Source organism: Camelus ferus, chromosome 19 (genome assembly GCF_009834535.1).
Source record: "Camelus ferus isolate YT-003-E chromosome 19, BCGSAC_Cfer_1.0, whole genome shotgun sequence".
In the NCBI taxonomy this organism is placed as follows: Eukaryota; Metazoa; Chordata; class Mammalia; order Artiodactyla; family Camelidae; genus Camelus; species Camelus ferus.
The window spans coordinates 39663014-39678028 of NC_045714.1; the positions used below are offsets into that span (position 1 = coordinate 39663014).

General features: G+C 42.0%; 1 long non-coding RNA gene across 1 annotated transcript; it reads right to left on the minus strand.

Annotated features, from left to right (window-relative positions):
- Window positions 1-380: 380 nt before the first annotated feature.
- On the minus strand, window positions 381-15015 carry LOC106730109. Its single transcript, XR_001366538.2, has 3 exons — window positions 6642-15015; window positions 1918-2009; window positions 381-544 (listed from the first exon to the last, which is right to left on the minus strand). It is a non-coding gene; the product is annotated as an uncharacterized LOC106730109 (long non-coding RNA).

Consider the following 15015-nt stretch of genomic DNA (forward strand, 5'->3'; position numbering starts at 1 on the left):
TTCCTATATCAAAATTTACCTCTCTCATGTGTCATCTCCTCAAAACTTGGGTCTTTGAATTTTTTTTAATTGCAAAAATAGTTTGTGGACATCTTAGAAAATTGCTAAGTAGCTGAAGTACCCAGAGGCAACCACTGTTCACATCTTGACACACTTCTTATCAGAACTGTTTTAATAACAGTCTTCTGTTTCTTTCCATGAAATACATATAGTTAAAAAAAAATCCAGGAGGATAAAAGAGCAGCCTTCTCCTTATGTCCAAACTCTCGCCCCAGAGTATGTGACCTGCTCCTTGAAACCACCTCCCAGCTCTGAGAAGTTCTTAGATCCCTTGTATTAGGAAGGATGCTTTCACTAGCATTTAACAGAACACCCAAGAGTGGCTTAAACAGTAAGAACATTTATTTATTTCAAAGAAAGTCCAGAAGTCAATGGTGCCAGGTGTCCACGCTGAGTCAGCACAGAGCTGCATCTCCTGGCCTTCCCCTCCTGGTCACAAGATGGCTGTCAGAGCTCCAAGCATCACATTTTCACCCAACAGCACCTAGGCAGAAAGGAAGGGGCAGGGCCAATAACGCTCTCCAGATGAACATCTTTAATCAGGGAGGAAAGTGCTTCCTTGAAGTTGCCTGATGATGTTCTCCTACAAGATCCTTGTCAAAACTGGGCCATGGGAGTTCTCTGAACAGCATCTACTACACCTTATTTCTACTTCATAAGACCCACTGATGTCCCATGTGGCAGATTAGGCTTCAGGTCACTTGGGAACTATTCCCCTCTATCCCTGCTTCTCCCAACACAATTTTAAAGTACCTCTGTTGGTTACTTTTTTAATTTCAGGAAACCTACTTGCCCATTCACTCCTTACTCCACTGTGTGTTCACAGAAGCTCTTTGCATCCCCATTATGGTCCCTGTCAGTCCTCCCACCCACTTCTCTCCACTGTTATCTACCAGCTTCTGTATCTTTACCTTCACATTGTGATGGATGATAATACTTACATTCTGTTCTGTAACCATAATACAATCCAGCTCAATACAAAAATTGACTATCAGTGAAAAGCGGAAAGGAGAAGACAACATTCTCATTATTTGAGACAACTCTACCCTATAAATTCCTGTGGGTACCTACCTATGTATTTACAAGTTTTTAGAAAGTTTAGAAAAGTGCACATGGAGCCCATCACAGTGGCAACCTCTGGGGAAGGGGAAGGAAATGAGATAGCAGTGGGTGGCCAAAAGGGACTTTAGCTTCATCTGCAATGTTCTGTTTTTTAAAAAAGAGAATGTATTCATGTTGTGCTTGTGTCATTAAACTTTAATTTGAAAAAGTTCCCATTCATTTTCAGCCAATTATGCTGGCTCTGTGTGTTTGGCAGTGCTCGTATGTTTGTGTCCAGGGAGGAAGAACGTTTACTTTGTGTGTGTCTATGAATGAAGTATAGTGATTAGTGGATTCAAAAAAAAAAATGTAGCAAGCAAAAGAAAAACAACACAGGGAGTGCAGAAAGAACTCATTCACAGCGACAATAAAAACTATAGGAATAAAGCTGTTAGGAAACGGGGAGGTTCTTTATGGAGAAAACCACAATACCCGGCTGAAGGGCATACGAGACGGTCAGAGTACGTGTAGGCCTTCGCTGTGCTCATGGTTTGAAAGACTCAGCATTGTACTGATGTCAGTTTCCCCCAACTTAATCTTTAAATTCACAGAACTTGACAAGCAGGTTTTAAAATTCATGTGGAGGAGTTAATGTGCAGTAAGAGTTAGCGCAGATAATTGAAAAGGAAGTACAATGAAATGGAGCATTGTACTTAACAGATATCAAAAGGTGGTATAAAGCTAGAACAGATAAAATAGCCTGGTGCAGACAGAAATATACAGATCGGTGAAACAGAACAAGGGCCTCAGACCTACCTAGACACCATGATTCAGTGCACGAGGGAGCTTCACTTCAGATCCGTGGAGAAAAAAATGAACTAGTCAGTCCGTCATGTTGCAATCATCAGCTGCACGTTTGGAGAAAGGTTAGATCATATCTCATTTCAATCATAAACATACATTCCAGCCGCATTAAAGACCCAAATGAAAACAAAATTACTAGAAAGAAATACAGAATATATTTATACCTTTGGAGTAAGAAAGGCCTAAACATGATATATAAATAAAAGGAATAAAGGAAAAGATGGATAAATTTGATTATGTCAAAATTGATAATTTCTGTCTAACAAAAGCTCCTACAAAAATATGAAGGCAACAGAGAAGCTGGAAGAAATCTTTTGTGTGACACTGAATCTTTATATTTGTTTGTCATTTTTCACTGTGCCTGATATTGCTTGTCTATAATATAAATAGGGTATATATTCAAATATATCACGATTAGAACTCATCAAAAAATCACCATAAGAAGCTTAATTTCAGAGCAAAAAAAGACAAAAGATTAATATCAAGATTATATTAGGAAATTCATAAATAAATAAGATAAAGGCAAACAACCTAATTTTTAAATGAGCAAAAATAAACAGATCATGCAGAAAACAGAAAATACAAATGCCTAATACACATGAAAATCTCACTAGCAAACAGGTATGTATACATTTTTTTAAGTGATTCAATTTTTCACCCAGCAGATTGGCAAATATTTAAAACAACTGCTTATGGTGTGGGGATTGGAGTCTTACACCCTCTGGCAAGAAGTTTAAATGGTACAGGAATTCTGGAGGACACTTTGGAAATGTCTAAAACTAAAAATGTGGAAACTTTGAGAACCAAAATTCCACTTCTCAATCACTACCCTAGAGAAACACGCCAGGAGGCACGTGTAAGGCTGCTCTCTGCAGTGCTGCAATCATGGAGGAACGAACGGGATGCAACTAAATGTCCATGGATCTTAGGGAAGAAAAAATGTGGCACATTCACGGGAATGAACACAACACAGCAAGAGCTATTTGTATCAATATGAGCATATCTTAGAAATAGAAAACTGAGTAAAAAAAAACCACAGCTTACAGTAAAATCTCTATAAAGTGGGATGATTCACTCAAAATGCCTACATCAATTCTATACATTTCTATGGAAGGAGACACATAAAACTGGGGAGGGGAGGTGAACTAGGACTTCAGAGGCTGGCCAAAGGAAACTTTAGTTGCATTCATATTGTTCTACTTTTAAAAGGAAAATGTATTCATGCTTTACTTGTTTCATTAAAGTATATTCTGAAAAGATTCTGATTTGTTTTCAGCCAATTACGCTGGCTCTGTGTGATCGGCTGTGTTTGTATGTTTGTGCCCAGGGAGGAAGAGCATTTGCTTTGTGTGTGTGTCTGCAAATCAAATACACTGATTAGTAAACAGGTTGAAATGAAACACGGAAAAACAAAGGCCAAACAAATAAGGGGAGATGAGACCCTATTCACAGTTGACAACAAAACCTCTAATAAACCTAGGAATAAACGTATCAAGAAATATGCAAGACTTTAACTAGACAAACCATAAAACTTCCCTGAAAGACATAAAAGATGACCGGAACTGAGAGAGACAGCATCGTGCATTGGTAGGAAGGCTTAAATATGATAAAGTGCCAATTTTCTTCAAACTTATCCATAAACTCAATGTGATCCCAATTAAAATCCTAGCAGAGTTTTTCCTGAAACCTGACAGGCTATTTTAAAATTCATGTGATGGACAAGTATGCTAGGATGACCAAGGCAATTTTACAAAAACAACAAAGAGGGTAGGATTTGTCCCGCCAGTTAGCAAAGCATATTATCAAGCTCAGGAGTAGACAAATAGATCAGTGGACCAGAAAGAGCTTGACATAGACTCACATAGGAATTTATTGTCAGGTAGAGGCAGCAATTCTAAATTACTGAAGAAATGACAGATTATCCAATAAATAGTATTGAAAAAATTGGTTATCAATTTTGAAATTTATTAAAATTAAGCATCAAGAAAAAATTAAGCACTGATATTACACTTAAAGTTAGCTTCATACATAGTAAAGATTTAACTGTGAAAATAATAAAATAATGTAAAATATATATGCAAGAAAGAAAACTATGAAAGCTTTAGAAAAGATACACAAAAAATGGTTGTGTATAGGGAGGGCTTTTTTAAGGCAAGATAGGATTTTAATTTGACATAAAAATTAAAAATTCATAATAAAAGATACATTACAGTTAAATGACAAGGGTCAGAGTGGTAGAGAATTGTGTTCAATGTATAGAGTAGACAGAGAATTAATATAAAAAATATATAATGAAGTCTCACAGATTAGTAAGAAACAGACAACACAGAAGAAAATGGACAAAGGACATGCACAGATGATCCCAATGGGAGGAAATATAAATAGCCAGGAGACCCCGGAGACCACAGTGTGGCCAGGAAAACACAAATGAAACCCAAAAGAAACCACTTTTTTCATCCATCAGATCCATAAACTTTAAAAGCTGGCAATGGTCTGGAAAAAGGAAAATTTACATTTACTTGTGGAAGGAGCTTAAATTGGTACAGCAGCTTCTGAAGCCAACTGGGCCACTTGAGAAGCCACCTAGGGCTGTGTCTATTAAAAAAACTAAAACAGTGGACACCACAGAGGTCAGAGTTCCACTCTCAGCACCTACCCTATAGAAACATTTCAGGAGGAGGCAGGTGCTAAGATATTCCTGGCAGCGTTTTCCATTTTAGGGGGCAGAGGGGAGACCCCTCAGATCTATGGATGCTGGAGGAGGGGAAACATGCTATATGTGAAAGAGTATGAAACTGTACAGCTGTTAAAAAGTACTAATAAGAGATGCTGTATCACCAATAGGGGTAGATCTCAAAAATCAAAGATTAAGTGAAAAATGCAGGACACAGTATAACACCTATGACGTGGTATGATTTATTCAAAATATCTCCATCAATACTATCTATAGATTTACAGTAGAAGGCAGTTAACTCTGAACAGTGGCCACCACTGTGGAGGGGGACAGGACCAGGATCTCAGGTGACCCAAGGAAACTTTAGTTGCATTCATATTGTTCTACTTTTAAAAGGAAAATGTATTCATGCTTTACTTGTTTCATTAAAGTATATTCTGAAAAGATTCTGATTTGTTTTCAGCCAATTACGCTGGCTCTGTGTGATCGGCTGTGTTTGTATGTTTGTGCCCAGGGAGGAAGAGCATTTGCTTTGTGTGTGTGTCTGCAAATCAAATACACTGATTAGTAAACAGGTTGAAATGAAACACGGAAAAACAAAGGCCAAACAAATAAGGGGAGATGAGATCCTATTCACAGTTGACAACAAAACCTCTAATAAACCTAGGAATAAACGTATCAAGAAATATGCAAGACTTTAACTAGACAAACCATAAAACTTCCCTGAAAGACATAAAAGATGACCGGAACTGAGAGAGACAGCATCGTGCATTGGTAGGAAGGCTTAAATATGATAAAGTGCCAATTTTCTTCAAACTTATCCATAAACTCAATGTGATCCCAATTAAAATCCTAGCAGAGTTTTTCCTGAAACCTGACAGGCTGTTTTAAAATTCATGTGATGGAACAAGTATGCTAGGATGACCAAAGCAATTTTACAAAAACAACAAAGAAGGTGGGATTTGTCCCGCCAGTTAGCAAAGCATATTATCAAGCTCAGGAGTAGACAAATAGATCAGTGGACCAGAAAGAGCTCTGACACAGACCCACACTGGAATTCAGTGTCAGGCAAGGGCAACGATTTTAAATCAGTGGACAAATGATAATACTATTCCATAAATAGTGTTGGGACAATTACCTATCCATTTAGGGGGAATGGGAAGGGATTAAAGTTAGATCCAAGGATTCATGCATATGGAATTTATTTTTTATATATGGTATAAAGGCTTAAATATGTATCTATATAGAAATTATCAAGTTTAGAGAAGAAAATACAGGAAATACTTATGACCTTCATATAAAGAAGACTTTCTTAAATAAGAGTGTAAAAAGTAAGACTGACAAATTTGATTGTATTAAAATTAAAATTTCTCTAAGACAAAAAAAAACCCTATACAATTAAATAATACCAATCACAATGTAGAAAACATCCGTGATACACAAAACAAAGTATTAGTACTCAAATCCACAAAGAATGCTTAAAAAGCAAGAGCAAAAAGACAAAAAAAAAAAAAAAAAAATCTCCCCCCACCAAAAAAAGAGAGAAATAGGCAAAGGATATAGACAAGTAATCCAAAGAAGGAAGGAAAAGCACGGAGAACGGTGAAACAGCTCTGTGTGTCCACATCGCAGAACTAACAAATGTGCACATTTTGAATATGTACGTATTTTAATTAAAAAGAAATGTTGCAGAAAAAAGATATTTAAGACAGTAAACACGTGGAGACTTCAGTCTTGCAGGTAATTTAGAAAAATGCCAACTAAAGCAGGATATTTCACTTATCAGACTGGTTAAAAATGGAAAACTTAGACATGGTCTGGGGAAATGAACACACATGACTGGCAGGAGGTTGCATTAGAAGGCAATCTGGAGACCATTTCAGAAATTTCTATTAGAATTTAAGATATGTATACCCTATGACCCATCAATTTCATTTCTAAGTATCTGTCCCAGAGAAATACTTGTACATTTGCAAAACGGGCAATTATAGGATGCTCTTACAGGTTTGTCTTAATGGGACGACACTGGAAACATTTGAATAGTCAGTCAATAGGAAACAAGGAAATCAAATCAGCCGCCACCCGTCATCAGCTGCAAGGAACACCGCGGCACACCAGCTACACTGGAAGTCCCATAGGGCGCACTGAGAGCAACACCTCCGGTGTGTACACACCACGTCTGTGCAAACACACAACAGAGAACAGAAGATATGTTTCAATGGGCATAAGAAAACATTTTGGATAAACGGCAAAAGCCTAAGAGCAGCTACTTCTGTAGGGGGAGAGGGACCTATGGTGGCGGGGGATGGGGGGCCCTCAGTAGAGACTTCTTCATCTGTAACACTCTAATTTTATTTAAGGGAAAATGTATTCATGTATTACTTGTATAATTAAATTTTAATTCAAAAATTCTAATTCATTTCCAGCCAATTAGTTCTACTTTACATGTGTGCTGTGTTCTCATTTGTGTGCCCAGGGACAAAGCACATTTACTCTGAGTGTGTGTCTGAATGAAGCACCATGATTAGTAGATTGATTAAAATTTGGAAAGCAAAAAGAAAGAAAAAGAAAAACCTTTTCCACTCACAAAAGGAACAAAACTGATAAGGAACTTGGTAATAAACCTAATGAGAAATGTGAAAAACCTTTATGACAAAAGCGACCAACCTTTATTAAAAGGCATTAAAAACCAAACCAAACAAATAAGACTGATTAAATGGAGACAGACACCATGTTCACAGATGAGAAGAACTGATATCCTAAAGATGTTATTTCTCCCTTCAATGCAATCCCACTCAAAATTCCAACAGGATTTTTTTTTTTTCAAGAAACTTTGACAAGCTGATTCTAAAACGTAGGTGAAAAAGTATGATGACAATATGACCAAGGTAATTTGAAAAAAGAACAAAGGGCCAGGAAGGGAAGGGCGCTTACCTTATCGGGTAGTAAGATAAAGCTTTGCTCATTACAAGCTGGTATTAGCCCAGAAGTAAACAGATCAACAGATCTGAACGGCGTGTACACATAGGGAACTGGGAGGAAAGATGGTGTTGGGACAATAAACAGTGCTTAGCAAACTGGTTGTCCATTTAGAAAAAGATCAAATTAGATCTGTAAGTCACACCGTATATAAAAACACATTACAGATGGGTTAAAGACAAACATTGTTTAGAAATACAGAAGACTTCGATGTAAATATCACTCATGTGGTGAGGAGGCTTCTTTAAACAAGAGTGCTTGCTACCTGCTCCAGTGCTAGCACTGCAAATGTTATCACCGCAGTTTGATATGATGCTTTAATATCCGGCAGGTCTCCAGTTGGACTGTCCCTCCAACCTTCCGTGCATGCCTGTAGAGCGCCCCCACCTGGGCCTCAAAGAGCCCTCCCTCATCTTTCAGTTCAACCTGGTTCTGGGAAGAAGGACTGCGACCCTTATGGACTGAGGTCTGACCCAGCTCCTACCACTTGTGCTCTATGCCAACAAGGCACTTCCTCCTCTGGCTTCTGGTTCCTCCTCTGTGAAATGGGGTGATGTTCTGTTTCTTGTGAGGGAAGGTGAAGTTCATATGAAACAATGAACCTGAACAAGGATAAATGGCACAGAGCTTACAAGGATGAGAGGAGCCGATTCCTCTACATTTTCTCCACCCACCCAAACCCTTGCCACCATGACTTAATGCCCCAATTCTTTCCTGCATCATGCCTGACTTTTGAAGAACAGTCACCGATTCTTTAAAAGTTTGAATGTTGACTTCAGATGTTTCTTTTCAAGGCAGGTAATATTGATTCGGCACCCAAAGAGCTTACTGTCTGTTGCTAGGTGCTGAGAAACACAAAAAATAATAAGGCATGATCCCAGCCATGAGACAGGATAAAAATGGTGCTAATTAGAGCTGCAGTTGGTACACAGGTCAGATAAAACCTCCCAAAAGAACATGGAGATCAAGTTACTTTCTAAAAGGTAAATAATTAAATTTTGCCCCATTCAGTCAAATACACATTATTGCCCCAAACTAATTTATCCACCACCACTCTTGATCCCAGCCCCTGTGGGAACTCATTTCACTAATTGTCTCCATTCTTAATCACTCCATTACTCAGGCTCCTTTCCCTCAGATGATTCAAATACCAGCACTGCTCTTTCCTTGAAGGCTGAGTTAAAGACCCTAGACTTTGTTCCCTCTCTCCTTTCTCTCCCCAATCACCCCCCACAAGCTGCCTCTGTTAAGGTCCCCAGAAGTCTCCTATGGGCCCAGGGGTGCCAATCAGCAGGGACACCACGCTGCCCAACTCCAGGGGTGCCATGGTGATTGTGCAGTTGCACACTGGAGGGGTCACGGATCAGCCCTCCGCACATACCCACTGCCGACCACTCCATCTTTCTGTCAAAAGACTTCTTTGTCTCTTTCTTTTCAGTACCTTAGGAGGAGTCTTCTTTCCTTTTACAGGCCCCAAATGTTGGTGCCTGGCTGCTTCTTGCTCAGCCTCTCTGACCTTCAGAATGCTCCAGAAACCTCATACCACTTCAATTCACATTTCCACTCAGGATCCCTCACAAGTTCTGAACCAGTCTCTGGGATTTCTTGCTGTGTTCCAGGCCCATGCATTCAACCACTTCCTCCCCATTTCCCAGCTGGATGTCTACCACCAGACTTGGGGTCTGCCTCACAGAGCTTATTCTTTTCCAGGGCTCCCCAGTTCTGAGAAAAGCAGTGCCATGCCACCAACAAGGCAAGCCCGGAACTCGGGGGTCATCCTGAATACCACCTCCTCTCCTGCCCCTCTTCCTTCCACCGTGCACCAGGACTAACCAGAACGTGTGTCCAGACCCCATCTACCACGAGAACAGAAGCATCCTAATGGTCTCCCTAAAGTCTACTCACCTGTGCTTCCTCTAACACTTTTTCCATAGACCAGCCAGAGCCTCAGATCATAGCAACACACGAGGGCAGGTCTCCAGCATACTTTCCTTGCTTCCTCAGGATGGAAGGACACAGGCGCTCAGCCTTGGCCACCAAAGCTCTGCACAGCCAGCACTGCCTGCCTCTCTGGTCTCACCTCCCCTCCCTTTTTACAGGCTGTTTCTTCTGCCCAGAGTGCTGTTCTCCAATTTGCTCTGTCCAGTTAACTACTTTTCCTTCTTAACAACTTGGTTCAAATGTCGCCTCCTCAGGGAAGCCTCCCGGAGTTGGCCTAGGGCAGGTCTCCTTGTCGTACACCCTCCAGCACTTAGTACCTTTCTTTCAGAGCACCTACCAATGTTGGAAATTATACGTTTATATGTGATTATCAGATTCACGTCTTTCTTCCCTACTACCATACTAGCTCCATGAGAACAAGAATTCTGCCTATTTTAATCCATTTAGCACAGAATCCACAGTGCTAGGCACACTGCCAGGCACATAATAGGTGCTAAACTAGAATATGTAGAATGAATGGACTTTCGTCACTAAACAATGCTTATCACATTTGGGAGTCGGTATCTGCCTATGAACTTGCTCCTGTCTTTCCTTTGCTCAACCTCCCCATCCCGTCCTTCACATCTCGGTCTTCCTTCCAGACTCCTCAAAGGACTCTAGTGATGGATTCACCACCTCCTCACATCTCAACACTATTCAGGCTTCTGTCCCATCACTCCCCCAAAATGCTCTTATTAAGGTCATCAAAAGCTTACTAATCATCAAATCCAAAGAAAAAAAATCCTGTCTTTATCTTATTGGAATTCTCTGCTGCATTTGACAGTGTTGATTACTTTCTCCTTGAAACTCTTCACTACCTTGGTTGCCATGGCAACCCACCCTCCTGGCTGTTTGTCGCATGTCTCAGGCCCTTCCTTCTCTTTCTCCTTTGTCGCCTGCCCACACCTTGACTGGTTCCTTAAATGTCACTGTAACTCATGGTTACAGGGCCCTGGGCCTATCCCATTCTCTTGCTCTCGGGGATTCACTCACTCTCAGGGTTCCCATCACTCAAGTGGCCACGGCCCTGGGCCAGTACTTCCAGTAGAATCTCTTCCTGAGCCCCAGACCCTTGAACCAAGTGCCTGCTGGGTTCCACAGAGCTATGATGCTGACCCCTGACTCCTGTATCTGAGACCACTGTCTTGCCCCTCAGACTGGCTCCCCATGCTGTGGTCCCCACCATCTACCCAAGGCACATGGGAATATTCTTCGTCACCCTCTCTCCCATCCTAATAGCTAATCAGTTACCATTTCTGGTTCTTATCTCCTACAAATTCTGGATCTATTTTTCCCCATCTCCACTGGCCGAGTTCAGGCCTCTCCCTCCTATCTTTCTCTTATCTGGACCAGGTCTCCCTGACTCCGCCTGGTTACTTCTTACAATGGATGTCTGGGGGGTTGGGCTTTCTTGCATCCATTATTCCTCCCTAAGGCCCCTTGCTACACTTGGGGAAATTTCCTTTTCCCTATTTCATATGGCTGTGGTGGGACATGGGATGCTGTCTCACCCAGAAGCCACAGGGGCCCCTCCTTCAGGTCCCACCTCTTACCAACCAGGTCCTGTCAGGGGATGGCAGGAGACCCAAGCTTGGTCAATTAGACCAAAGCTCTCTATTGACTTTTGACTTCTATCCAAATATGGAAGAAATAGAATTACTTGATGTCTAGGAGATGCCACCAGGCTGTGGTGCTCAAGACCCTGAATGTAGCATTCAAGACTGTGCCCGAGTCCCTACCAACTTCATTGCCCTTCTTTCCCACTATCCTGCCTTTCTGGGTCTCAGTTTTCTAAATCTGTGAAATGGGGCTAATGGTGGCTGTCTGCCTCACCACGGGCAGGAGGACAGGTCTGCAATGACTAGAAGAGACAATGGTCACGACCTCACCATAAAAACTATAAAGAGCTGTGCCCACACTAGAGTGCAGAGTGTATTTCCTAAGACCCAGACAGCCTTACATACAGACATTTTCAACCTTGACTTTTATTTTCTTGTTTGTTGATTCCTTGGGAATTGTCACAAAACTTTTGTGGTTAAAAAAAAAAAAAAGTTCTGAACCTCCATTTCAGACATTCGATTTCAAGCAGAAAATAATTACCCTGCCTCTACCTCGCTCGCTGCCTGTTGCTAGGTACCGAAAGGTACAAAAATGAATAAGACACAGCCCCAGACACAAGGCAGGATGAAACCATTGCTAATTAGAGCTGTAGTCAGTACTCAGAGGGCAGAAAAATAACCTCCAGAAAAACACAGAGATCAGGTTACTTGGTAAAATGTACATGATTTAATTTTGCCCCTTTCCACCAACACAACTAATCCCTTCCCCCATACACTTAATCCCACCGCGCTGGGGCCCCGTTCACTACCTGCTGGGCTCTTCTGGCCTCACACAGCCCTCCTCCTTCCAAATGTCAGTATGTAAGAAACAGCACCTTCTAGAAACCTGTTCCTCCCCCCAGGTCCTCCTTTTCCCTCTTGTTTTCTCAGTCTCCAGATCACCCCCTACGCAGTTGGGCTTTGCCCATTCCTCCAAAGTCGCTATGGCAGGGGTCCCCAAAGACCAGTCTACAGGATGCTCTCGCCTCCCCTGACTTCTGTGCATCTGCCATTCATGGTCACTCTGCCCTCTGGAAAGTCTCTCCTCCCTGGGCTTCTAGACACCCCACTTTTTCAGTCCTCTCCTCCAGTTCCTCCTGCTCAGTCTCTTCAGCAGGACCCTCTTCCTGCATCCATCCCTAAAGTGTCAGTCATGGCGCAGTGTCCAGCCCTGCTCCGTGAACTCTCCTGGTTCATCCATCCCCCATGGGAGATGCCCACACCTCCTCTGTGAGCTCCAGGCTGGCACATACACTTTCCTACTTGACAACAGCTCTAGTAGAGGTCACCAATGGCCATTTTCCCTCCTTACCACCCATGTCCTTTGATCTTGCCCCTGATTTATACAGACAAGAGGACTTTAGGTGACAGGCCTCTCAACCTCTCTGCCATCATGTCTACCCGTATTTCGTCTCAGCCCAGCTCAGAAATTCTCCCTCACCCAAACGGACTCTAACTGTTTCTCTCCCATAGTCCAAACTCCCAGGACAGGTGCCATGCTGCCAGCTTTCCCTTCCCCTTTCATTCTCCTCTGCCCACCTAGCAGGGGCTTCTGCCCCATCTCTCATAGGAATTGCTTTGTGAGGATCTATAGGGCCCCGAATTGCTCAACCAGTGGGCTCTCAGTCCCTATCTCACTGGCTTTTCTCTTTTGTCTACTGATTATCCTTTCTTGGAAACATGCCACATCCCTGGGTTTCCATGCCAACACAGGCTCCAGGTGCTGTTTCCACCTCTTTCTGATTACTTTTTTGCCTTTGTAGGCTCTTCTTTCTCTCTGCCTACTGGTAAATGGGGGAGAAGTTCTCTGTCCTAGGCCCCCTGTCTCTCCTCAGTTGCTATCTTATGCTAGGGCCAGCTCACCTAAGCCCATGGCTTCAGTCACCATCAGTCACAACCCAAATCTTTTGTTCAAATCTCTGCTGAGATCCAAGCTCTCTCCTAGCTCCTCTCAGGCCATCTCCACCTGGGTGCCCACCTTTCATTCAACTTGTCCAAAACTGAGCCCAGCGATCCTCTTCTAGCCCCACCCCCAACCTGCTCTTTCTCCTGGGTGTTCTCCTATCCACCCGATCCCCCAAGATACAAACAGGTAAAGCAACCTTGACTCTCTTTAACCTCAGCAGTCAGTCAGTCAGAAGCATCTCCTTGACTCTCTTTGACCTCAGCAGTCAGTCAGTCAGGAGCATCTCCTAATTTTACCTTCTCTCCATCCTCTTGGCCCCAATCCTAGTCCAGGCCTTGCCCTCTCTACCTGGACCACGGCAATCATCTCCTCATTGGCCCTCACGTCTCCAAATGTCTCCAAGTAACTGGAGTAATCGTCTTAAAACAGAAATCTTACTGTGGAAACTGCATGCTCAAAATGCTTCAGTGACTCCCTATTATCGAGAAGAAAAAAAACCCACCTCTTCAATTAGATAGACATGGCACTGGGTGATCTGGCCCGCCTTCTCCATCCCCTGCCTCTTATTTCCGGCTTTGGCAACCCTGACTGCTTGAGTTCATCCATGATGCTCCTCACTTCTGTCTCTGCCTTCTACCTGAATAACTGCTACTCATCCCAGCACCTCTTCTAGGACCTTCCCTGGAAACTCCCATAAAGCTTCACACTTTTACCACCCACCCCAGCTGCTCCGAGCTTTGACTGTGCCCCATGCATATCTCTGGCCTTCTTCTGATTACATACCATTTGAGAATCTCTGTGTCTTTCTACCTCATTAATTGTATGTCCAAGAGCAGACACTATAGCTTATTTATCCTCGCATTTTAATACCTAATGCAAAGTAGACACTCAATAAATTGTTGTATAAATATATAGGTCATTTGCCCTCTCTTGGAACTTTCACCTCTCTTCTCTTCAACTGTCATGTTACTTTTGGAAAAGTTTACATCAATTCACGTTCCCCTTAGCACTGAATAATAGTGCCAGTTCCACTGTATCCTCAACAGCACGGAGGATTCTAAAACATTTTTGTCCTAATTTTTTGGTGAAAACTTGTCTTTATTGTTTTATTATTGCTCTTCTGTTAATAGTGAAATTGAACATTTTTTCCAAAAAATTTTAGTCAATTCTATTTCCTCTTCTGTAAACTTTGTTTAGGTGAATTACATATCTCTCTGTTGCATTTTTACTGTTAGGGTTTTGTGTGTGTTCTTTTACAAATTATGGATTTGCAAATAGTTTACGCACTCTGCTTTTTGGTTCTGTTTGTGATATTGTTTGACTTTGGAAATACTTAGTTGTGATGTAGTCAAATTGGCTGGTCTTTGCCTTCTTGATACTTTTTTGTTGTTTTTTTAGCTTAGAGGGGCTCCTCCTTTCAGGTATTTGTTAAACATCCAATTACTTTTCTCTCTAGTTTTTAATGGGTTTATGTCTCCTTTCTGATCAAAAGGTTTTGAATTTGGGTGTGTGCTCTGGGGTGAGGTTCAAAATGGATTATTATTTTCCTTCCAATAGTCAAGCCTTTCCCTTGTGGCTCTGATGTTGAGCTAAGCTATTCCTGGCTGATTATGATGGCATCAGGACCACAACATCCTCAAAGAACATGCCAGCTGGACAGGGAAACAAAAGGCTATGGGAAGGTATGAGTTCAGGCACAGTGACAATGAAATACAAGGAAGCATTTAAAGGGAAGGAGCAGAAAGCCTTTCTGGAAGCCCTGCCAGGACAGTGTGCAGAAAGATGGTTCACCTACTTTGCCAATATGAATGGCTGAATCTAGCTGGCACCCAGTGGTGCTGAAAGCTTCTGATTCTGCAAGGAAACATCGCTCAGGGATCACAAGGGAGGGAGAGTCCAATTCCATGCCTCAC